At 40.0% G+C, this 23,932-nt stretch overlaps 1 protein-coding gene across 4 annotated transcripts in view; it reads left to right on the forward strand.

Moving 5' to 3' along the window:
* Positions 1 to 23,932, forward strand: part of kank4 (KN motif and ankyrin repeat domains 4) — a 136,791-nt gene that overhangs the window by 5,433 nt on the left and 107,426 nt on the right. The window contains exon 1 of one of the 4 annotated variants that reach the window (XM_058072411.1): positions 729 to 2,884. The exons of the other annotated variants lie outside the window; for them this stretch is intronic. The gene's annotated coding sequence lies outside the window, so the exon portion shown is untranslated. Of the gene's footprint in view, positions 1 to 728; positions 2,885 to 23,932 lie in introns of those variants that run through there. 4 annotated transcript variants of the gene reach the window in all.

Genomic DNA, 23,932 nt, shown 5'->3' on the forward strand with positions numbered 1-23,932 from the left:
TTATCTAGTTATCTACTTATCAAAACATATATTATTCCTACCAGAATGAAAACCCCACATTCAACCACCCTCACCCAGCTTGAGGCACCCAACTAAGTGCCAAGAGCAACCAGTTCATTACTCGTCATCATATCGTACATAGTCCAGTACAAAAGAAAGAAAGAATGAAACAATGGTATTGTTTCAGTGAGATTGAAAAATAAATGTGAGAGAAAAAAGAAAAATATTCTTTAAAATACCTCAAATTAAATAATCACACTTGAGTCTGATTCTGATTCCGGTTCTGGCTTCGTCCTGTTTGTGGCATAAAAAACTAACAAAAAAAGCGAAAAAGGAAAGTAAGTTTGGAAAAGTGGAAACGTTTGTTTTGCATTTCGGCTGCACTGCGACCGAGTGGTTAGCGAGCAGACCCAAGTTCAATTCCACCCTCGGCCATCTCTGTGTGGAGTTTGCATGTTCTTCCCGTGCATGAGTGGGTTTTCTTCGGGTACTCCGGTTTCCTCCCACATTCCAAAAACATGCTAGGTTAATTGGCGACTCCAAATTGTCCATAGGTATGAATGTGAGTGTGAATGGTTGTTTGACTATATGTGCCCTGTGACTGGCTGGCGACCAGTCCAGGGTGTACCCCGCCTCTCGCCTGAAGACAGCTTTGACCCCGCGACCCTCGTGAGGATACGTGGTCGTTAATGAATGAATGAATATTTTGCATTTCATGTTTTTTTTTTCTCACTTTGGCCGCATGACCAGTTATTCAACTTAGATGATGACTTGTGTGTGTGTGAGAGATAACTTGGCTGATGTCGGTGTGGTGAAGTGCCTGTATGCGTCATGTGGTTCATATCCTGCAGGCAATGACACCTCGCAGGGCCTTTTGGAAAATACCGTTGGTGGCATACATGGTTTGTATACATGTGCGATCACTTGAGAGCTAAAGATGTGAGTATTATTACTTTTTGTTGAGACAGAGCGACAGAATCGGGGGGGAGGACCAAATATTCAGCTGCTAAGCCGCCAGTGGTGGTAGTAGCTGCCGTTATTTATTGCAATTGTGCCTGACAAAGATCCCTGAAGCGCGACACTAGTTTGGATGTCTTTTGGGTGGGTATCATCGCTACGGTATTTAGTGTTATTAAAAATGATGTTCTTTCATCAAACAAGTGGCGGAGGCCGGTCTAAGGCGCTTTAGGGCTTCTTAGCGCTGCTGAAGGAGGAAGAGGGACTCTCTAAAATCTCTTTCTGTCATTCAAACCGGCTCAAAACCCCCTTTGCTGAGAACATACAGCACAGATGAGTGCTGGAAGTCGACACTCACACACACACACACACACACACACACACACACACACACACATACAGTAAACACATACACACACATGAGCTGATGAGAGCCTGGTTATGGGACTTGTAATCACATTCTGTCTACACACCATTTCTCAGCTCTGCTTTCAAGTCTTTCTCCCTCACACGTCAGTGTGCCTGAGATATGCGGAGCATTTCCAATCTGGACAAGCAATTGTGAATGTGTTGCCCTTTAAAACACATACATAACATAATAAAAAATACTTATTTTTTTGTTGATATTCTGCATCTCTACTGGGCATGCCTTTGTGAGAGAATAAATTGAAAAATTAGCATGCACTCAAATGATTATTTCCGCCACTAGGCTTTTGTAGAGCCACACTAATGGCACAGTTACTGTTGACTAAATGCAGACAGACACTTTGCACACCCTCAACAGTTCTCAAGTTTATTGTGGTGGTTGGTCCCGCCCATTTTTTGGATAGTAGCCAACCGCTGCTGATGCGGTTGCCAAAGTAGGCAGATTTTCATCCTTGCTATGAAAGCATATTTGTGATTAAAGCACTGTCAGCAGGCCAAGAACAATTCACAACATGGTCCAACTACACCAAAGTGCATTGGACTATCAGTTCTGGTCTATGAATAAATGAATTTGAGGACACCCTCAACTGATCATGCACAAAATGGCTTTTAATTCATTGGTTGGTGCAACAATTATATCAGGAGGTACCTTTGTATTTTGTATCTTATTTTAATGATTTAGGATCAAGATTTAACCGGTTTATTGTCGTACATGAGAAACACAGTGGTTACAGAGCAGTGGCATTTTGCTAATAGCATTCAAAAATAAAGTAGAGCTGCAATGATTAATCGATGAATGGCTTATTAATAAATCATCCAATTATTCGACAACTATTTTGGTATTGGATTTAAATGTATTGTAAATATATATGCAAACTGTAAACCATTCATTTTTTATGTTAACTGAAAAACACTAAACCGGAACATATGTTGACTGATGTTTTAGTGTAGTTCAGAAAGATCAAGGATCACCTTGAGCAAAAAAAAATCAAACTCACACAGATCAGTAACAGCCCAGCATGAAAAAAAACCAAAAAGTAACCCAACCGGACATTTCTCAAGAAGCAACTGGGAGAAACAATAGCTCGGTCCATCCTTATATTGTCTCCCTGTGCTGAAGCCCAACACACTTCTTAATGGGTTCCTGGCATTGACAAGCAGGAAAAAACAGTGTTTGGAAACAAGCAAAGAGAGAGCAGAAGGGAACATGGGACTTCCTTAATGGTACCTTCGCCTTTCAATGCTGTCGTCTTATTGGCTGGCTCCAGTAGGGAGGAACGTCCTGGTTGGGCGTCGATGGAAATGGCCGCTCCCTGCTGGGAGTCAAAAATCTATTGAGGGTGTGTGTACGCAATGTGTGTGTACGCAATGTGTGTGTTCATGTGCGGATGTGTCTGTGGTAGAATCCTGTCTGTTCTGTACTGAAATAACCTTTGGCTTTCTTAGTGTGTGTTTAAATGGGGACATTGGATCCGTGGTCGACTGAATCCTGCTTCTCAGGGTAGGACGTTTAAACACATGTTGACGTTATTTTCTACACTTTTGATTGTTTTGATCAACTGGGGGTAGGCTGTAAATAGAGTAAATAAATCTCTGGCCAAATGCCCCCCGCCCCAGATGTGTCATGGCATTTTAATCTTTGTAAAAATGTTGCTTGTGACTACAGGGTTAAATCTTGAAGCTAAAATTATTATTATTGCTTATATTTAAAATAAAAAACTAAACAACTAAAATAAAATTTCTTCATAATATTACTTTATTTTTGTCAAATTATGTGATAAATATTTTGTGAAAAAATTCATAAAAATATTTTTTTCCTGTTAAAGTACAACTCTCTTAGTATTTTGACTTTATACCTATAAAATGACTGCTGATTCTGATTCTCTGTTTTTTTTTTAGTTTCCATGTTAAACTATACTTTTACAATGTGCCGTGGACCAATAAAAAAACAGCCATTAGCCACAAATGGCCCCCGGGTCACACATTGGATGCTATATAACTACAGGGTTAAATCTTGAACCTAAAATTATTATTATTACTGATAATAAAAATAAAAAAATAAAATAATTTCCTATTTCAACTTCATGCTACTAAAATAAAATTTCTTTATAATATTACTTTATTTTTTGTCAAATTATGCGTTAAATATTTTGTGAAAAAATTCATAAAAATATTTTTTCCTGTTAAAGTACAACTTTTTTTCTCTTACTATTTTGACTTTATACCTATAAAATGACTGCTGATTCTTCAATTTTTGCTATTATTGCTGTCTTTTTAGTTTCCATGTTAAACTATACTTTTACAATGTGCCGTGGACCAATAAAAAAACAGCCATTAGTCACAAATGGCCCCCGGGTCACACATTGGATGCTATATAACTACAGGGTTAAATCTTGAACCTAAAATTATTATTATTACTGATAATAAAAATAAAAAAATAAAATAATTTCCCATTTCAACTTCATGCTACTTAAATTTAATTTCTTTATATTACTTTATTTTTGTCAAATTATGTGTTAAATATTTTGTGAAAAAAATCATACAATTATTTTTCCCGTTAAAGTACAACTTTTTTTCTCCTAGTATTTTGACTTTATACCTATAAAATGACTGCTGATTCTTAAATTTTTGCTATTGTTGCTGATTTTTTTAGTTTCCATATTAAACTATACTTTTACAATGTGCAGTGGACCGATTAAAAAAACAGCCATTAGCCACAAAAGGCCCCCGGGTCACACATTGGACACCCCTGTTCTATGCTATGCTTATAACCCTGGTTAGGGTTTTAGTATATTTCCTTCCTACTTAACTTTATTGAATAAAAAACTCCAAGTTTTTACATTTTCTCTTATTTCTTGTGCTGCTACACCATTTCCAAAACCTCAACGTGGGCTTTCTATAGCTGAAAACGCTTTTCTTCCTACTAACCATTTAATAAATCTCATCTTTAAGCACATACCTACTTTTGTTGCTAACATAGTTCTGACCTTGCCAGGGGCTCCCGGGAGTCGAAACACACATTGGAGATGCCGGAGAAGTAAAGTGCAAGACAGGTTGAGATGAAACCAAGATGAAAAATGAGAAAAGGAGCATTGCGTGCATTTGTACGTGTGTATGTATGCACGCACACGTGTATGCGGGCATGTGTTTGATGTCCCATCTTTCAAACAAATGTCTGCGAGATAGCTCACACTAATGGGGTGTATGAGGCTCAGGAATGCAGATCAACTGATGAATTCTTTGCAAGACCATGAAGCCCACTGCACGCATAGTGTATACAGTGTGTGTGTGTCTGTGTGTGTGCTTGCATGTGTGTGTTGTCTCAGTGGAGTTGCCGTTCTTCCAGAGTTTAGTGAGCCTTGAACTGTCTGCACCTCAACCTGCAAAATGCGATTGAACTTTGTACTTTCTCATGCCTCTTTGGGGGTTGCTTGACCAATAGGGACTTTGACGGCACATTGTGTACTTAAGTGTGTACCCGGTGGTTTCTATTATTGTACAAACATACACAGTCGTGGTGTGTTTGAGTCAGATTCCTCTGCAACTGCTTCTAGCGTGACTGTGGACTAGCTGGTGCTGTGTGCAAATGTTCCCCGCAAATCATTTTGATGAAATCATTTTGAGTGTATACTGGCTTGTCATAAGCCGAACAGCATCGCCGCCATTGCTATGGCAACCCACATCACCTGGTCTCCAATACTGCAAACATAACTCACTCCTTATTATTAGTATTTTGCCTTAATCACATTTCTTCTTTTTGTGTTTTGAAGATCTACTTAGAACCTCTTAAAGGTCCAACAGTGCAAAATATAAATTCTTGCAAAGACCAAGCAACCTTTATAAAAACATAAGCACAACCTAGAAGAACAGTTTATTCGAACCCAGAGTCAGCTGATCAATTGCTCCTCAAAAAGAAGGGCTGTTCCTTTGAGGACAACAATATCCACCGACCTATTCTCATGCAGGTTAGTCGTTCCATCAGCCATGCTGGCCAACAACAACAACAGCAAACCTATTGTGACCCTTTGGATATGGTACCATATTATTTGGCTTATGGGTCAAACTGATGAAAAGAAAGGATAAAATTACATATGTTTGACAGATTGATGTATTTTTCCTTATATGTAGCCTACCTACTGTAAGTGGTCGATGCCCCACTATTTTTTTTTGGGTTGCTTTAATAGTTGCGTTCCTCACTCCTCACCACTGAATTAGGGTAGTGAACTGAAAAGCTACTTCTCTATATTGCTGTGTGAAAGTACTTACATGCAAATCACAGCAAAGGCTGTCTACACAAGATTCCTAAAACGGAATAAGAGGCATTTTGAGGAGGCACAGGTGTCACTGAGACAATTTAGGTGAGATTGCAGCTCTTCAGCTGCTCGCTCACCAATCACACTGATTGTATCACGGAGGAGGCGCCTTCTCAATGCCATTCAAGCGCTCTGCGATATGAGCTTTGCTCACTACTAAAACACACTACACGGACAAAAATTAAAATTAACAATGACAATTATGTTATTGGTTAAATGTTATACTTATTGATGCTAGTGTATTTTTTAAATGTCATGTCAATGTAATGAGCTGCGCTTACGTCAGCTACTCAGCTGTATGTTTGGCAGTCTGAGGGTGAACAGCTTGTGCCTGAGAGAGGTGAGGAGCAGCTGGGGAGCAACCAAAAGAGCTGATGAAGATTGATGGATGAGCAGTCTGGTTTGGCTTTGACTTGTAAATATATCCATAATATCCCCATGATAGATTCTGTCTATCCTGTGTTCTCTGAAGTGCTGACACTGCGTCTCTATCGCCTCTGTTCTCCCCAGCAACCAGTTTGTCTCTCCTTACCAACCCAGTCCCTGAGTTTGAGTCAGGGTTCCACGCTGTCCATTACATTGCTGGAGAACATTTTCCTGGACATAAAAATGTTTAAGAAAACAAACAAGGATGATGAATGAATAATGCCTTGGTCTTGTTAGGTCTTGTTCATGAGTGAGGGAAGGATGGAGATTGACAGGCGGATTGGTGCTGTGTCTGCAGTGATGCAGTCTCTGTATCAGTCAAGAGGGTCCTGAGGCGAAAAAAAAAAACCACAGGTCAGTCTACGTTCCTACCCTCACCTATGGTCATGAGCTTTGGGTGGTGACCGAAATGACAAGATCATTGGTGCCATCCGGGAGAAACTCAGACTAGAACCGCTGCTCCTCTGCATTGATGTGAACCACCAGATGAGGTGACTCGGGCATCTGGTCAGGACGCCTTCCAGACGCAGGAGACATAGGACATATTGACGAGACGATGATGAAACAATCAAGTTTTCAACAGTCCAGACACTACATTGACTCTATCATAGCAAATAATACTAGCAATAAATATCAATTCCTCCTGTGTGGTCATGCGGTCAGCATGCCTGCAAGGCATTGTCTGTCCAGTATGCATTATAGCACAAAGACAAATCAAAAGTGACCTACTGACACTTTATTTTTCTGTGTCATGATGCCACCGCTGTGCATTGTCTGCAGCCGTCTAAGCCGCTTCAATCCCCTTCTATGCAATGCAGCGATTGGCAACAACCCAGAGCCCTGGATTTGTCCTAAACCATTTCACTAAGTCCGGTCGTGCCAACCGTGGGCTTAGCGGAGAAAAAATAACGAGCCTCAGTAACGAACCCAATTTGTCACTATGGTTCTCGCAGATGGAGCGTATTTAGTGTCTGTTTGGTCCAGTTCGTTTGTCTTTTTTTATCAGAGTGTCTTTGTTGGCGTGTCAACGTAAGAGGACCATCTGTTGGTTTGCCGTGAAAAGATGAAGAGTTTCTCTTGACACAACACGCACCTTTTGTCTTTTATCCGCCAGTAGATTTATGCCAGCCTGTTTAAAAGGTGTCAGCGTATGCGTGCATGTTTGAGCCCATCTGTCTTCTTTATTAAAGTCACAAACATTATCCTCTTATCCTTCAGAGTTATAATGCCATGCAGACAAACATAAATACTCCACACAGTACAGCAAATGTATTGGGGTGGGGGTAGGGGGCGGGGGTATCCACTGGGGAAAAGTTGAGTTATTTTTATCTCAATTGCTCTTCTCTTTTGCACACCTCTGACTCTCACTTCTTGTCAACATACTCTCTTCTCTTGCATGTGTATATATGTGTGAATGTATGTTTTCATCTACCCACATACATCTGTTTATTACTATATTTGCTTAAGACGATAAAACCAATACATATTTTCTTGCATCTATTGACGATATGCAATCCTTTTTTAAAAAAAAGCAAACTCTAAAGGTCACCGTGGAAACCTGTGGCGGCCATCCGCTTTCATATTTTCTTCATCCAATTTTGTTTCAAGCAGAGTTCACATGGCACAGTTCGCAGAATATTCTGTTCTTCAAAAAGCAAAGATTTATTGCAGCGTTATTGTACTTTTTAGGATTTTTGTAGCCGAAATACTGCCAAACAGTACAAGGAAAATACTGTGTAAAACACCACAACTGCAGAATCATGACATGCAAAGAAATACCCATGTCTTCACAGTGTAATCTATTATTATTTTCTTTATGGATTGAGTAATTAGGGCGGCACAGCGGACAAGTGGTTAGTGCGCAGACCTTACAGCTAGGAGACCAGGGTTCAATTCCACCCTCGGCCATCTCTGTGTGGAGTTTGCATGTTCTCCCCGTGCATACGTGGGTTTTGTCCGGGTACTCCAAATTGTCGACTGCAAATTGTCTATAGGTATGAATGTGAGTGTGAATGGTTGTTTGTCTATATGTGCCCTGTGATTGGCTGGCCACCAGTGTACCCTGCCTCTCGCCCGAAGACAGCTGGGATAGGCTCCAGCACCCCCGCGACCCTTGTGAAGAAAAAGTGGTAGAGAATGAATGAATGATTGAGTAATTAAATAATCGATTCATCTTCAGTTCGAATGTGTCAGCTGGGATAGGCTCCAGCATCCACTGCGACCCTCGTGAGGAAAAAGCGGTAGAAAATGAATGAATGAATGATTGAGTAATTAAATAATCGATTCATCTTCAGTTCGAATGTGTCAGCTGGGATAGGCTCCAGCACCCCCGACCCTCGTGAGGAAAAAGCGGTGGAAAATGAATGAATGAATGATTGAGTAATTAAATAATCGATTCATCTTCAGTTCAAATGTGCTAATGTTTTTCATTGCTTCCGAGTGGAAGTTTGACATCTCCATATGATAAAAAGTTTGATGGCATGTTCCATATTGTGCTGAATGGACACTCTGACAATCAGAAATAGTAGGCTTTCATAGGATTAGCATGGTGGTAGAGGGGAGGAAAGGGCTTTCGATTGATTAAAGTGTAATCCTTAGAATGACCATACCCCTGTCCTGTTTACATCATCTCCATTGACTCCTTGGCACCACCAGAAACACATTTTAAGGCGCATATCTTTCTCCCGCTCTGTCAGACACTCCTTAGTTTCTCCTTCGGTGGCTTATTGATTCTTCGAGAAGGTTGAGGACAGCATAAAGGGCGCAGCAGCTTTTCATGTCATGTCATCCTTGGCTCATGTGGGATCTACTGTATGTAACAACATATACTGGCTTGCACCTTTTATTGGATTGAAAATGTTCATGCCCAATGTAAAGCTGCTAACAGCAATGTCCTGATGCTTTATGCTATCTGGATGGTATTTGTGTAAGGGGAGATTATATTGTGTAATGGGGACAATAGTGGCTTTGTGGTTGGATCTTGATGCCAAAATGCAGAACATCCATTGATTAAAAATATATACATAATGGAAAATGTTTTATCTAGTCAGCACGGCGGGCGAGTGGTTAGTGCACGGGTACTCCCGTTTCCTCCCACATTCCAAAAACATGCTAGGTTAATTGGCGACTCCAAATTGTCCATAGGTATGAATGTGAGTGTGAATGGTTATTTGTCTATATGTGCCCTGTGATTGGCTGGCGACCAGTCCAGGGTGTACCCCGCCTCTCGCCTGAAGACACCTGGGATAGGCTCCAGCACCCCTGCGGCCCTGGTGAGGATAAGCGGTAGAAAATGAATGAATGTTTTATCTATTTGTACATACTGTAAATTCCAGCTCTCCTTATACTATACTATACATTAATTTCTTGACACATCTGAAGTAAGTTTAAGTGTAGAATTACTAGAATTTCTGGTTGGACTGCCAACCTTCCATTATCACTAACAGGTTTTGAAAGGTTAGACTACTGTGTGATGAAAAGGATAGCTCAAGCTAATGGCTAATTTGCCTCGAGACAAATGTATCAACAATGAAATAAAGAGACAGAGAGAGAGAGAGAGGCTGACAAAGTGTGTGACAAAGGCTGTTCAGTTGTGTTGTTGAAGAGGATGACTGTTTACCTTATACCTTATACATACCGGTGCGCTCTATAGTACAGAAAATTCCGGTAATAATAATGTTCAGGTTTTATTGACACTGTCACAATTCAACAAAAATGTATATTATTGTGCGGTACAGTGCTTTGGTTAACAATCAATATAATGTCAATGTCAGTAATAATCAAACTATGGAATGGATTGAGTAAGGACCTCAAACAATGCACAATGATGAGCCAATTCAAGAAACAATACAAGCAGTTGATGTTTGCTAAATACAAGGATGAAGAGTCTTGAACCAGTCATGATGTGCTATATATATCACTATATTGACACTTACTATGGTACCCATAATGTCATTGGATGGTCATATCACCCGGTACGAGGTGCATTACTTAAAAAAAAAAAATGTATTAAACTGTATTATGGAAAGCAGGAAGAGAACAAATGTAACAGTTACTGATTGATAAAGTACCAGATGGAGGGGTAGGATTTAATAAGTTTTGCTTCTTCCTACTCCTTTTGGGCATGTGTAACTGTGAACTGATTATGGGATGCACTCAATTGTAATTTGATGCATGTTCAAATGAAATAAAACCATTACCATTACCATTACCATTACCATTACCATTACCATTACCAATGTAATCTAGTTCTCAACCCCTGCAAACTCCGACCACAATACCAAACTGTTAAATACAGTATAAAGTGCCTTGTGACTGTCTGCCTGAACCCTGAACAGGATAGATGATAATAGAATAAATAGTTATATTATACTATACTAAGGTAATTTACCAACCAATGTCCGGATGAATGCATACTATCAACTAGTAAAGGAAACCATGTCATATTTTTTTATGCCTCATTGCCAAGCTGTAGTTAGCCATGCTATAGTTCCATCTTTCAGCTCACAGATTTCATGTCAGAGGTCATCCAGTATTGACTTATCAAGGCAATATGAAGGGCAGAAGAGGGAAGCAATAATGAGAAAATGATATAGCAGCAGGACTTTCAGAGGGTGCATGTTGCTGCATCTCTGATCATAATGAATAGAGGCCAATTACTGTGCTCTTAAAGCAACATCCGGTATGATATAATAATAATAATAATAATAATAACTATTGCCTCTTTTTGTTTATATATAATAAGGAACACTGTGCCCTTCTACATTCCCTTATGTTTATGTCCCTTGCTGGGGTTATTTTCCACTCAGTCTCGCAATACAGTACATCACATTAAGCCATCTCTACTGCATGTCCCAGTCCATCTGCTCCATCATCCTCTTTGACAGTGGTCTGAATATTTCTTGTCAATAGGAGACAAGCTGATTACATTTTTATTTCCTGAAATCACCCAGCGTGTGCAAAATAGTAACAGATGGTTTTGCATGAAATGGCGACAGCAGTGATCTAAATCTGAATGATATAAATCACTATATTGTCACCTTGTTGTGTCATCAGGCCCTTTGAGGCCACTTGCTTATAAACTGATTGATGACTAGAAAGGTAATTACAAGTATGTTAAACATTTAAAGGGGTAGTTCGCATTTTTTGACATTAAATCGTATGACACTCCCATCAGCACTGTAGTTCATTAACAGCGACTTACCCCACGCTGCCGAATTAACGGCAACATGGTAACATGCCGACCGAACATAATTCGGCGCCACAGCGATCCACTACGCGCCTATCACATAATCTTTGGCGCGAACTGGCACCAACTGGTGCTGGCTCAGTGGACTCTTAGCATCATTGGCGCAACTTGGCACGTGCCATTACATTCCATTGGATTCCAATAGGTGGATTTTTTGCAACAGTTGGTTCCACTTCGTGGACACTTCGCTCTTATTGCTTGATGCAAGTGGCGCAACGAAAATTTAAAACATTTTGAAATTTTCTTGCCATCAAACTCAAATTTTGCCGCCGTTACGTGCCACCACGAGCCAGTTGGGAGGCAGTTTAAGCCACTGCATGCCACTAGGCACCTTATTGGTGACACTAGGCACCACAGCAAATTGAATTGGCGCAAACTGGCAACAAACTGGTGCCGGCCCAGTGGACTCCTAGCATAAGTCCAGTTGTGGTTGGATGTTGGTGATGGAGATCGTAGTTCTGCTTAGTTGCTGGGGACATTTACGGAAAGATTTTAGCTTCTCAAAACAGTAAAACAAAAATGTCTTCTCAAGAGTATCAGATCTCCTACCGTATCCCTGCACAATGTCGCCTGTGCATGTACATATGTGCTCCATTTTGGGTTTGAAGTCGAAGACTTGAGGTGAGAAACATTGAATTCACGAAATAACTCACGGCAAAACAAGAAGGTGGTGTCCATGTTGTTTTTGCTGCCACATCATCACATCGTCAGTGAAGAAAAAAGTCACCTGTTGTTCATTTAAGTCTTTCATTCATGCATTTCAAGTTGTTTTCAGCATGTAAAATATCATTGTAAAACTATAAAAACATGTTTTGTGTTTCTGAAACAGATGAATTGGATTTACATTAGTTTTTATGGGGAAAGTGTATTTGGTTAGAGTATGTTCTTGTTTCTGTATGTTCCTGTATGTTCACACTCCGCAAGATTGAAATCCCTGTTGTAGGTTCACAATAGCTCCGGATGGTGCAGCTTAGTCAGCGTGAGCCTGGTGTTAGAGTTGGACCTTCTGGAATGGATTAATGACACTAACCAAGGTTCCACTGAATTCCATTTTCTCTCCAATATAAAACCTGGTGTTTCACTTCAGGCAATGGAAACTAATCTGTAATTATTCAAGTAATTGGTTCAAATGTAGCCGGTATGGTGTCGGTGTAATCTGATATTAATTCTCAGCTATTTATGGCTCAACCTCAAAGGGGGCTTATGTAATTTCCCATCCTTTATCAACACCAACCTCTGTTCTCTTTTGAGATTTTCTCATTGTACGTCCAAAAATAGTCACATGAGGTTGTCTCCGGCCTTCATTGCTGTAAGAACTATCCTAATTTTGACTTTCTTCCAGTACAACTTGAGGCTCATTTTTTTTTCCACAAGAGCAGGTTGATAACCTGAATATTATCCACACCAGTGGTCTGTCAGTGAAGGGGAACGACAGGGAAGAGCAGTATAGAGTTGAGAGTTGGGGGGGCACTGCTGACAGAGAGCAGCAGGAGAAACAGAGCTGAGACGTAAAAGAGAAAGAAGAAATCAAGAAACCAAGTGTGCAAGCAACCCTGAAGAGGCAGGAACTTTTTATGCATACTGAAGAAATCAAACGTAGTGAGTGTGTTCGGAACATGAAGAGTGGACAAGCAGGGAAATCCCCCTGCAGGGACCAGTTTACTATATCTGCCCACTTCCTGTTTGTGGCTCCTTTTGCCCTCTTTGTAAGGGCATGACCTTTGAGTGTTTCCAAAATACACGGCTGTGATTGCATGTCAACAGGATAGCGGTGGTTGTTATGTAAAGTCATGTTCACATCAACAATTAGACTGCGGTCATACAGGCCGAACTACAGCACGATATATAATAATTTTTCCTCAAAGAAACAGCTTCAAAATTGTTTTTATGACATACAGTATCTTTGCAATAAGTACTATAGCATCAAAATTAGCCTGGCGGGGAAATTAGCCTCTGAGTGCTCCATTTCAGGCACTGGCTCACTGTCACAGTGAACCGGGCTTCCTTATATGGGCGTGCCCGGGTGCAAACTGTACAAGCTATTGTACAAGCTATTGTATGCTATTGTATTGTATATGTACAAGTTGAGTGGGACCAGCCAAAGGAAATACAACTGGGATACGTGCGGATTCTGGAAGCTCTAGAAAGCTTTCTGTGTGGGTTATTATGTGTCGCTCCTCTATAGGAGTCCACAACTCAATACAAAGGGCTGAAAATGAGCATAATAGATCCCCTTTAAAATCATGCTGTTTTGTGCTTGAATATGTCCTATTATAAGGCAAAAATTCACTTATCCCGATCGGGTCTGGAATCAGAAAAAAACAATAGCAATCGCTTTTCTGTCACTGTCATAGCAACCATAAATCATCAATTGGAATACCCCTAATAATAGACAACTTCAGGACATGATGCTGCTTTTGGTTTTCATAAATCACGTCAGCAAAATGTCATCAAAATAATAGTCTGAATTATAATATTTCTATTATCTAAAAAAGATTAGTGATATTCATATTCAATCAGATGATGTGCACATTTGTATTTGGCTTCCGGAGTGATGTTTTTCCTATTGGAAAAAAGTCTCTGTCTGTTTTTTTTGTTATTGTTGTCAAAGAATGTTCAGACTCTTGATTTGAAAACCGAGGTGCTACTGCATGGGGTTTCCTTTGTTTTATGGTGTTTAACTGACCGCAGACTCGATCTTGATAGGCGAATTTCTGTGAAATAGGATACAATATTAATAAACAGAATATTTTCATAGTTAGATCATAGAAAAACTGACTTTCTCAATCAAATTTTTAACAATATTAGAGCCCTGTAGCTGTGAAATAACACCCCTATAGTCACATATAGGCATCACTGGATACCGGTTTCAAGGTATACCATGGTATGAAAAAGTCATGGTTTCAAAGCCACTAAAATTGTGTATCATACCGTTTCTATGGCATAAGGGAGCAAGTGGAGATCAACTATGATGCAGCTACTATGTGGAAATACGTTAACATTCCCCTACAATTTGTAACGTGGTACATGCCAAACTCCTCCATGCTCTCTCACTTCCTCTTTCCTGTACTGTGTGTTTTACTGCAAAAGGTGTCTATATACATTGCTGGGATGCAGTATCAGGGTTTATGAAAACGTACAATTTTTGGTATTAGAGTGAGGGAGCGACCTTCCCACTGTGATGTAGCGAGAGTTGACTGTAGTGAACATATGAGCTGGTCCACCACACTAAGTAGGTGATCCTTCACAGTTGCCATCCAACTGTTTACAAGCAGTCATTTTATTGGTTGTACTAAAATGACTACATTGTCCTACCATTTCTATATCACTTTTCCTCATTAGGAGCCTTTTGGAGCTGACTGAGAGGCAAGGGGCACTCGCCACAAGGGCACTTGTAATAGACGAACGAGCATTCACGCTACATTCGCTGCCATGGGTAATATAAAGTCTCTAATTAAACTTCACTGGAGGAAATGCAAACTCCACCAGAAATATAAATCCAGAGCACTGGAGTTATTTTTTAGTTTTGAGTGCAGGGGTAGAAGACTAACCTAAGTCCACATTTGACAGTGTCCCGAGGAAACCTATTTTTGTCAGTTCTATTATTCTGAATGTGTACAGCAAGGTCCTAAGTGTGTCATGTTCTTTCAATGCACATCAGATGAGCTGTTTGCTTCAAATTGTTTTTGCCTTGAAGTAAAATGAAAAAAGCTTCATGTCCTCCATGCAAACGTCCATCAAACTCACCTCAATTAGAATCCCCGGATGTTCATTTATGTGAGAGGCTTCTTCTAAGAAAGTCTTGTAAACATTCTTCTGGAAGCCTATGATGGTTATTTAAAGAGACTCTTTCTCTCTTTTGGGATTTTGCTTGAGGCATAGTTGGACTGTTGATGCAGGAGTCTTTGAGATTGAGTTGACCAAGCTTTTGCTGCAGCTTTGCATGCACACAGAGAAATAATATACAGTATTTCATAGGAGAATAAAGGCACTAAAGCCAACCCCCTGATTCCGTTTGATATGGTAGGATATAATACCCTCATCATGCACACAATGACATTTGCATCATTGTCTTTGTTTCATTTGAGAGGGTGTGTGTCACTTCACACTTCCTTCTATTGTCCCACGGTGAAACTAAAAGCCTATTTGTTCATTTGTTCTTACTATAGAGATTGGTTTTATCCTATTTCAAGAACCTGGTTATTTTAGGAAGGTTTGGAAAGGAAACAATGCTGAGAAAGCAGGGTTTGATTGCTTGTTTGCCCTCTTTGGTTTAGCCAGGTTCATGTGGCTATATGGAAGATTGAGCGTACCTGTGTGATGTGTAGATACCTTAAATCAGGGATGTCGAAAGTGCGACATTTTTATTTTTATTTTTATTTTTATTTTTATTTTTATTTTTATTTTTATTTTTATTTTTATTTTTATTTTTATTTTTATTTTTATTTTTATTTTTATTTTTATTTTTATTTTTATTTGCTTGTGACAGATTCTAAAAAGATAATGCAATGATTTTTCAAGAATAAAGTCCAAATATTGAGTGAAAAAAGTTGTAATCTATCTGGGAATTTTATGACAATAAATATTAATGTTATGTAATATTAAGTAATATTATGTAATATTATGAGGGGGGGAAAACATTCACAATTTACAGTTGCCAATCAACCTCATTGATTTTTTTTTAAAGTTGTGACATTTTGGAAAGATTTGGTTGAGGAAAAAGGTAAAATATTATGGGAATAAAGTCATAATATTCCAAAAAGAACATTTCAGAAAAGAGTCAAAAAAATGATTTAAAAAAGCAAAAATCGGAAAAAAGAAGAAAGATTGAGGTTCATACTAATAATATGCTTTGTCACATATATCACAAAGCTCAGATTTTTTGTATTTTTTTGTATATAATATATATCTTTTATGTATAATATCATAAATGGCTCAACATCCCTTCCGATTATTTTTGTCAGTTTGTGTCTATGTGGAGTCACCTAGTGGTACTTCTCCAGTCCCTGTTCTTCTTGTGTTACCGAGATCATTTCTAATATGACTATAAAAACAAGATGACTAAAAATAAGAGGATACACCGTCTTGCCTGGCGGGGAAATGCTTTGAAGGGACACTAATATGCAGGAACATAATGTGAGCAAAGTTATTATTTGACAGTGTCTATATGTCTGTATGTGTGTGTCTAATTTCGCATTTTAGTGCAATCATCTGTAACTTGACCTTTAACACTAAACTCAGGCTTTGCAATTCAACTCCATGCATGTTCTGATTGTACTAGTGTGTATGTGATCCAAGTATGTGTCTGTCTGTGTGTGTGTGTGTGTGTGTGTGTGTGTGTTTGTGCAGTCTGATGCACTGATACATTGCTGAAGTATATTTGGTCTGACAGTAAAACTCATAATGAGGCATTGCAAGTCATTCTCCCTCTCAAATTATCTATCTCTCTGCAGCCCCTTTATGTTTCTGTCTGACTGCCACTGTGCGGTTTGGCTCTGACTCTTTCTTTTGTGTATTTTTTTTTTTTCAGATTTAAAATGACATGTAAAAAAAAAGTGCTTCTTTGTCATGAATAATTAAATTGCGGCCATCCTTTTTTGAGACATTATTGCCAGCGGAGTATTTTTCTGACAGCATATTCTAAACAACAGAGGTCAGTATATGGCAAAGTAAGTGACAAAAGATGGTATCGTATGAGTGCTAGTACTGGTACTGGTAATCACTGGTGCTCCACACAAGAGCCACACAGATTCAAATTCAATAGTGTTTCTCACTTTCTGTATCAAAGTTCTGGCACTTACTACACAGCAAAAAAGCCAAAAAAAAAAGCAAAAAGCAAAAAATTGTCACACACATGATAAAGGACTCGTATCCGGAATCTGTCTATAGTGTCCCAACTCTAAAAGAACCACTCAGTCCCAGCCTTCACTTGGATGCTTTGTTTGGGTACTTCATGCCGCTGAATAATACATCTTATGGCAAGGCTGCACGGTAGTCGAGTGGTTAGTATGTAGGCCACGCAGGAAACCTGGGTACCAATCTCCGTCTGGCCATCTCTGTGTGGAGTTTGCATGTTCTCCTTGTGCGTGTATGGATTTTCTCCAGGTACTCCGGTTTCCTCCCACATTCCAAAAACATGCTAGGTTAATTGCAGACTCCATATTTTCAATAGATATAAATGTGTAGGGAGCGGCACGGCGGTCGTATGGTTAGTGCGCAGACCTCACAGCTAGGAGACCAGGGTTCAATTCCACCCTCGGCCATCTCTGTGTGGAGTTTGCATGTTCTCCCCGTGCATGCGTGGGTTTTCTCCGGGTACTCCGGTTTCCTCCCACATTCCAAAAACATGCGTGTGAATGGTTGTTTGTCTATATGTGCCCTGTGACCTGTGATTGGCTGGTGAACAGTCCAGGGTGTACCCCGCCTCTCGCCCGAAGACAGCTGGGATAGGCTGCAGCACCCCCGCGACCCTCGTGAGGAAAAGCGGTTGAAAATGAATGAATGAATGAATGAATGAATGTGTAGGTTGTCTATATATGCCTTGTGATTGGCTGGGATAAGCTCCAGCATACCCACGACCCAAGTGAGGATAAGCGGCATAGAAAATGGATCGTCAGGACATATCATCTACTCTATGTCCTCCATTCTAATGTATCTTAGAAGACAGGAGAATGAGTGAATGTAAGTGACCTTGGCCACCTTTTGTTTCCCTTTTTTATTTCTCCTTGAGTAAAGGAGGAGGAAAGGAGAGGAGGAGAGATGGATTTAATTTGATATCATGCCCCTGTTCAGGGAATACTCCCCCCTTTTTTCAGTTTCGGCCTTGCTATCTGCGGGTATTCTCTTTGGTTTACAGCAGAATAAAAGCCACCCTTGGAATTAATGGCTTGTTGTTTTTTATCTCTATTTACATGAAATTCTAACATGATCTGCTTGGATCATGGTTATGGGACAGACTGCAGCTGGTATTGTTTTAAAACTCCAAATTAGAGTCCACTGAGATTAGCGCACAGTCTTGTCATTGTAGAAGTAGATAAAAGTGTATACACTAAGCTTTCTCTTCCAACCTTTAAGAGCTCTCTGTGATGTGTTTATTGCACATCAACAAAGCAAACACTACACAAATCTTTCAAATAAAACTTCCCTTTCTTTTGTTGGTGTAGTTCATGGGTTCCCATTCAGTTGCTATTCTTCAGGTATGTTTGCGCATCGGTTCTCTTTTACAGTTTTAAGAAAAGACAGATCAATACTCGCTTCTTAGCGTGGCTCTGGAGCTGGCAGATACTTTGGCATAAAGCTAAGGCAACCCAAACACACACAGTGATGGTCCTCAAACACATTTATAGGTTAAATAAAAGGCAAATAAAGTAAAAGTACATTCATTCATTTTCTACCGCTTTTTCCTCACGAGGGTCACGGGAGGTGCTGGAGCCTATCCCAGCTGTCTTCAGGCGAGAGGCGGGGTACACCCTGGACTGGTCGCCAGCCAATCACAGGGCACATAAAGACAAACAACCATTCACACTCACATTCATACCTAAGGACAATTTGGAGTCGCCGATTAGCCTAGCATGTTTTTGGAATGTGGGAGGAAACCATAGTATCCCGGAGAAAACCCACGCATGCACGGGGAGAACATGCAAACTCCACACAGAGATGGCCGAGGGTGGATTTGAACCCTGGTCTCCTAGCTGTGAGGTCTGCGCGCTAACCACTCGACTACCGTGCCACCGTAAAAGTACATATAATGTCATTTTTTTTATATAATGCCATGTAATATTTTGCTTTGTTTCTTTATAATGCCATTGTTTTTTGTTTTTTTTTCAGTTTCTGCTATGAATTGGACTGGTGAGCATCGCTTTTTCATTGTGGAAACGTTTATCAAAACAAATCTGTAACTGCAACACAAGTAGCATTCCGTTTGTACTTGTAGACATGATCCCGTACCAGCTCGAAACACCATCTTGTTATGGGTTACCAACTTCTACTGAATATGCATTGAAACCAAAATCAATCGGCCGACTTCGCACTGCCAGAACTGATTTAATTTCATTCATTCATTCATTCATTTTCTACCGCTTATCCTCACGAGGGTCGCGGGGGTGCTGGAGCCTATCCCAGCTGTCTTCGGGCGAGACAGCTGGACTGGTTGCCAGCCAATCACAGGGCACATATAGACAAACAACCATTCACACTCACATTCATACCTATGGACAATTTGGAGTCGCTAATTAATTAATTGGAATGTGGTGGAAGGAGGGTGGAATTGAACCCTGGTCTCCTAGCTGTGAGGTCTGTGCGCTAACCACTCGACCGCAATGCAGCCCCTGATTTAACTTTTAAAACATAATGAAACATAATGGCATTATATGTACTTTTCAAAAATGATAACACATTTTTGTTTTTTTTTACTTTATTTGCCTTTCATTTAACTTACAAATGTGTCAGATCATTTTGCCTGAGCTTATATGTATAACAGTGCCTTGAACTTGTAATGCGGCACAAAAAAGAGCAGCAAAAGAAAAACTGGAGAGAACAACAAATAGGATTAGCGACCATAATATTCAAGCATAATATGTAGTCATTTGTACTTAAAATGACAATTTGTACAATCATTCTTCAGTGGAGCTGAGGGACCTGGGAATGATTGCTTCATCTATGGAACAGGCTATATTTTGTCATGTACAAACATACATAATTACTGACTTTTGAATAGTTGTGAACACAGCACGCACATAGTGACCACTGGGCATCTCTTTAGTGCCCCGGAACTAATGGAGGGATTTAAGTCCCTTCCTCAAGGGCATGTGTGCCGAGACTATTATAATACATCTCGTCTTGAAAACTTCAAAAGAAATTGTCGTGCAACTTTATGCATCTCTAATTGGCCGTAGCTCATTAGCGTTCTCATTGTCATTCACAATAGCACTGCACCACTTTTCACAACTGCAGGTTTTGAACTCCCCAACTGGTCCAGATATTTAGACTGCTTAATATCCGCAGGGCCTCTGCGATGCATCTGCCAGTCTCTCTGATCAGCGCTGTGAACAGTTCACACGTAGCAATCCAAAGGAGAGTTGGGCTGACTTGCTGAGAAAACACGTACTTGCTTCTGATCTTGAATTGTTTAGACAAACTAAAAAAAGTATTTTCATATTTAACTCGCTTTCGTTTTGTATGGAATTTAGTCAGATTTTGATTAGGCTCAGGGAAAATCACAAGGTCTGTCGTTGTGATGAGACTGGATTTTAAATGTGCATTAAATACAGTGGAGAAGTGGGGCTGCTGGGCACGTGCGGCAGCTTTAGAATGCCAAATTGAGTCATTCAATGATGTACAATTTATGGGAGGCTGTTGCTAACCTCATTGGCGTATACAGTCCTACCCACATTTCCTGTTTCACCATGTTGCCTCCAAGCAGTGTAATTCATCCATGGGGTTATTTGGAAACAGTAAACAGTAAGCTGTGAACTGTGTGGAATGCCAGTAGTCTGGTCAGTAACTGGTAGCTGACCATGGTATTTTAAACATATGAGAAAGCTGTGTTTACACTGGCACGCATTTTGACTTATTTATTACTCATTTATTTATTTATGGCACGTCTGAAGACCAGTTTTTACACTGTTTGAGTTCTGTCGACGTATAAATGATGCACTTGGTACACAATTTGTGACTAAAAATGGCACAAAATTATCATCATGGACGATTTATTTACAACTTGTCGAGTACTGTTTACACTGTCCCCACATGGGTATGCATTGTCACTACCACTTCCCACATCTGTGAATCAGTTATTATCTGAGAGCTATTATTCAGTCCCGTTGTGTATGGTGTGAGTCCATGCAACAGCTCCTCAGACTTTATTCCACCCACGGCCCGCCTCCGGGCATGCCCACTTCACTGTGATCGCTGTGCTTCATAACTATGAACCATATAAGGAAGTCCCTCTGTGACATCACAAAGGTGCAGTTTTACCACATCTTTTGAAACCGAGCGTTTTGAACCATCCCAAACTTCACTCAGGGCTCACTTCCAAACGCGCAAACTTCATTATCTGAAACTTTGGTATTGTTTAACACGAGAATACAACATTCTAACTACATTTATAGGTCAGAAAAGTGGTCGGTCCGCTTTAAGCATTCATGTAGCATTAGGACAAAATGCATACAAGTGTGAATAAGGATTCATTATCCGTAACTGATACTCGTTTACAACTCATCCCTATTTCCGACCTTCTAAGTACATTTTTTTTACATTATTGGAGCCCTCCAGACATTAAATAACACCCCTATAGGTCACTTTTACACTCATATTACCCAATATAAGAGATATAATCAGAGAAAATAAGCCATTAAAGACGTGAATAAGACTCATAATCGTGTGTGTTGCTTTCAATGTGAGTTGAGTGAAATGCCTGCAACATTAATCATAGAAAGCTAAACTTGCTGGCTACTTCAGCCAGCTCGTCCCAGGGGATTCTGGCCAGTTGAGAGAAACTCCAACATGTCCTGGGTCTTCCCTGGGAATCTCCCCACGGAGGCGTCTGAGCCCAGCCACCCTAAGGAGGAAACCCATTTCGGCCACTTGTACCCATCATATCGTCCTTGTCGTCATTCCCCAAAGCTTGTGACTGTAAATCAACAGGGCAGTGTTCCATCTTCTTATATTTCCATCCGAGTTGATCTGAGTTCTAATGATATAACTCAAGACTTCAAGTGTGTCTCCGGTCTGGAGCACAGCCTGTGGAAACTTCAAATGTATCAAGTAAAGAGAACGAATCAGTAGCCTTAGTGAAGGGAATATCCACTTTAACTTCATGTGTGTGCAAAGGCCACCATGCCTAAAACCAAACATTCATGAAGCCAAGCCAGAAACGTCTGACTGGTGGTTTATGACCACGACATGCTTGGTTTGATACCATATTGCTTACTTCTGGAACAGAATATGCTGTTCCTTGGGGCTGTAGCGCAGTGATTCCTGGCATCTCCACATTCTTTAATTTCCCTTGTGGGATTAATAAGGTCCACTGATTGGACACACTGTATTTCCCTGATGGACAGAGCCTAGATTTATTGATTGTGCAAGACAGAATCTAGGCTTCGCTCCAAGGGGTCACAGAACAGTCTTTTAAATTGCATTTTTGTTTATTTGGATTTATTGTGTGTTTTATTTTTGCCTTTTGCAGCTAGATGATGATATTAATGGCCAACATACTTTCAGTTTCTGTATTGCTGCATGCATTTCATGCATAAATTAATGGATAACTACATGGCAAATTGTTTAACAATATTAAATCCAATGCTTTCCAGGACTTAACACAGTTCTATAAAATAAAATTCTTGTAAAAAAAATTACCAATGAAACAACCAAAACATCATTTTTGGTGATCCAAACCAAACAAGACCAATTAATGTAAACATGACAAAGCCTGGCACATATCTGACTATGACCAATAAGCCTCAAACCACCAAAGGTGATCAAAATATGCATTTAGAACAAACTCTGCAAATATAACATAACACCTTTAAGGCCACATAAATAGAAGTCTCTTTGCCAGACCTGTGAAATATTACATTTCATGGTAACACTTTCTCAAATTAAATTCGTCTCTCTACTTCCTACTCACTCTACCGCAGTGTGTCTTTAACAAATATGTTTGGCCTTTCTGTTAGAACCTCAAGTGTGCAGTTGCCATGATCCCACATGGTAACTGCTGGGGTAGACTGCTTCTGGAAGGCAGTGATAGACAGAATGAGGTGAGTTGCATGCTGGCTTGACTGCATAGAAGCTAAATTATTAGGTACATAGTACACCAATACAATGCTTTTTCTTAGGGAAGTATTTGTATTTCTTCTAACTGGTCAAGGGGATATAAACCTGATTGCAGACTTGCAGACCCGGTCATCATGCAGTACAAGCAATACAGTTAATAAATAAAACATCAATTACATACAAAAATTAATTTGTGTGTGCATTCTAATCTATTGATAATGTACGTCAGTGTGACGTACATTCCCCTTTTGTGTGCTGCCGTATATGAGCATGTATGTTTTATACAGCTCACTCAGCTGTCAAGTAGATGGATGGTTACTGCCACAGTCAACACATACATCACCGCTTTCTCACTATAGTACCTCTAAGGTGAACAAATGCTGCTGTCATTATGAAAATCAAATACCTCGCTTTGCAGTGACAGCTAGTAAAGACCGCTTGTGGCCATTTAAGGGGGGGGGGGGGGGGGGGGGGGTCGGCCTTGGGACAGCTCATCGGGTATGCATACCCTCCAATAAATGCTATATCTCCATAGGCAGTATCACACAAACACCAACATATGTCTTTGTGTTAAATGGGTTCTCGCTATTGACGTCCAATAATCAAAACTCCTGTCTCTGTGGAACTCATTTCCTCTTCTTTTGTATTCTGTCACTCACTTACCATCACAGTCATCCTCTTCTTTCTGTCAAAGGCTGTCTCACCAGAAAACAACACAGTTTAAGGACGGGGGGGATCACTTGCTGTGCCAATTATGTTGCAGTCACATGTTGGTAGAACGGACAGACTG

This window comes from Doryrhamphus excisus, chromosome 5, assembly GCF_030265055.1.
Source record: "Doryrhamphus excisus isolate RoL2022-K1 chromosome 5, RoL_Dexc_1.0, whole genome shotgun sequence".
In the NCBI taxonomy this organism is placed as follows: domain Eukaryota; kingdom Metazoa; phylum Chordata; class Actinopteri; order Syngnathiformes; family Syngnathidae; genus Doryrhamphus; species Doryrhamphus excisus.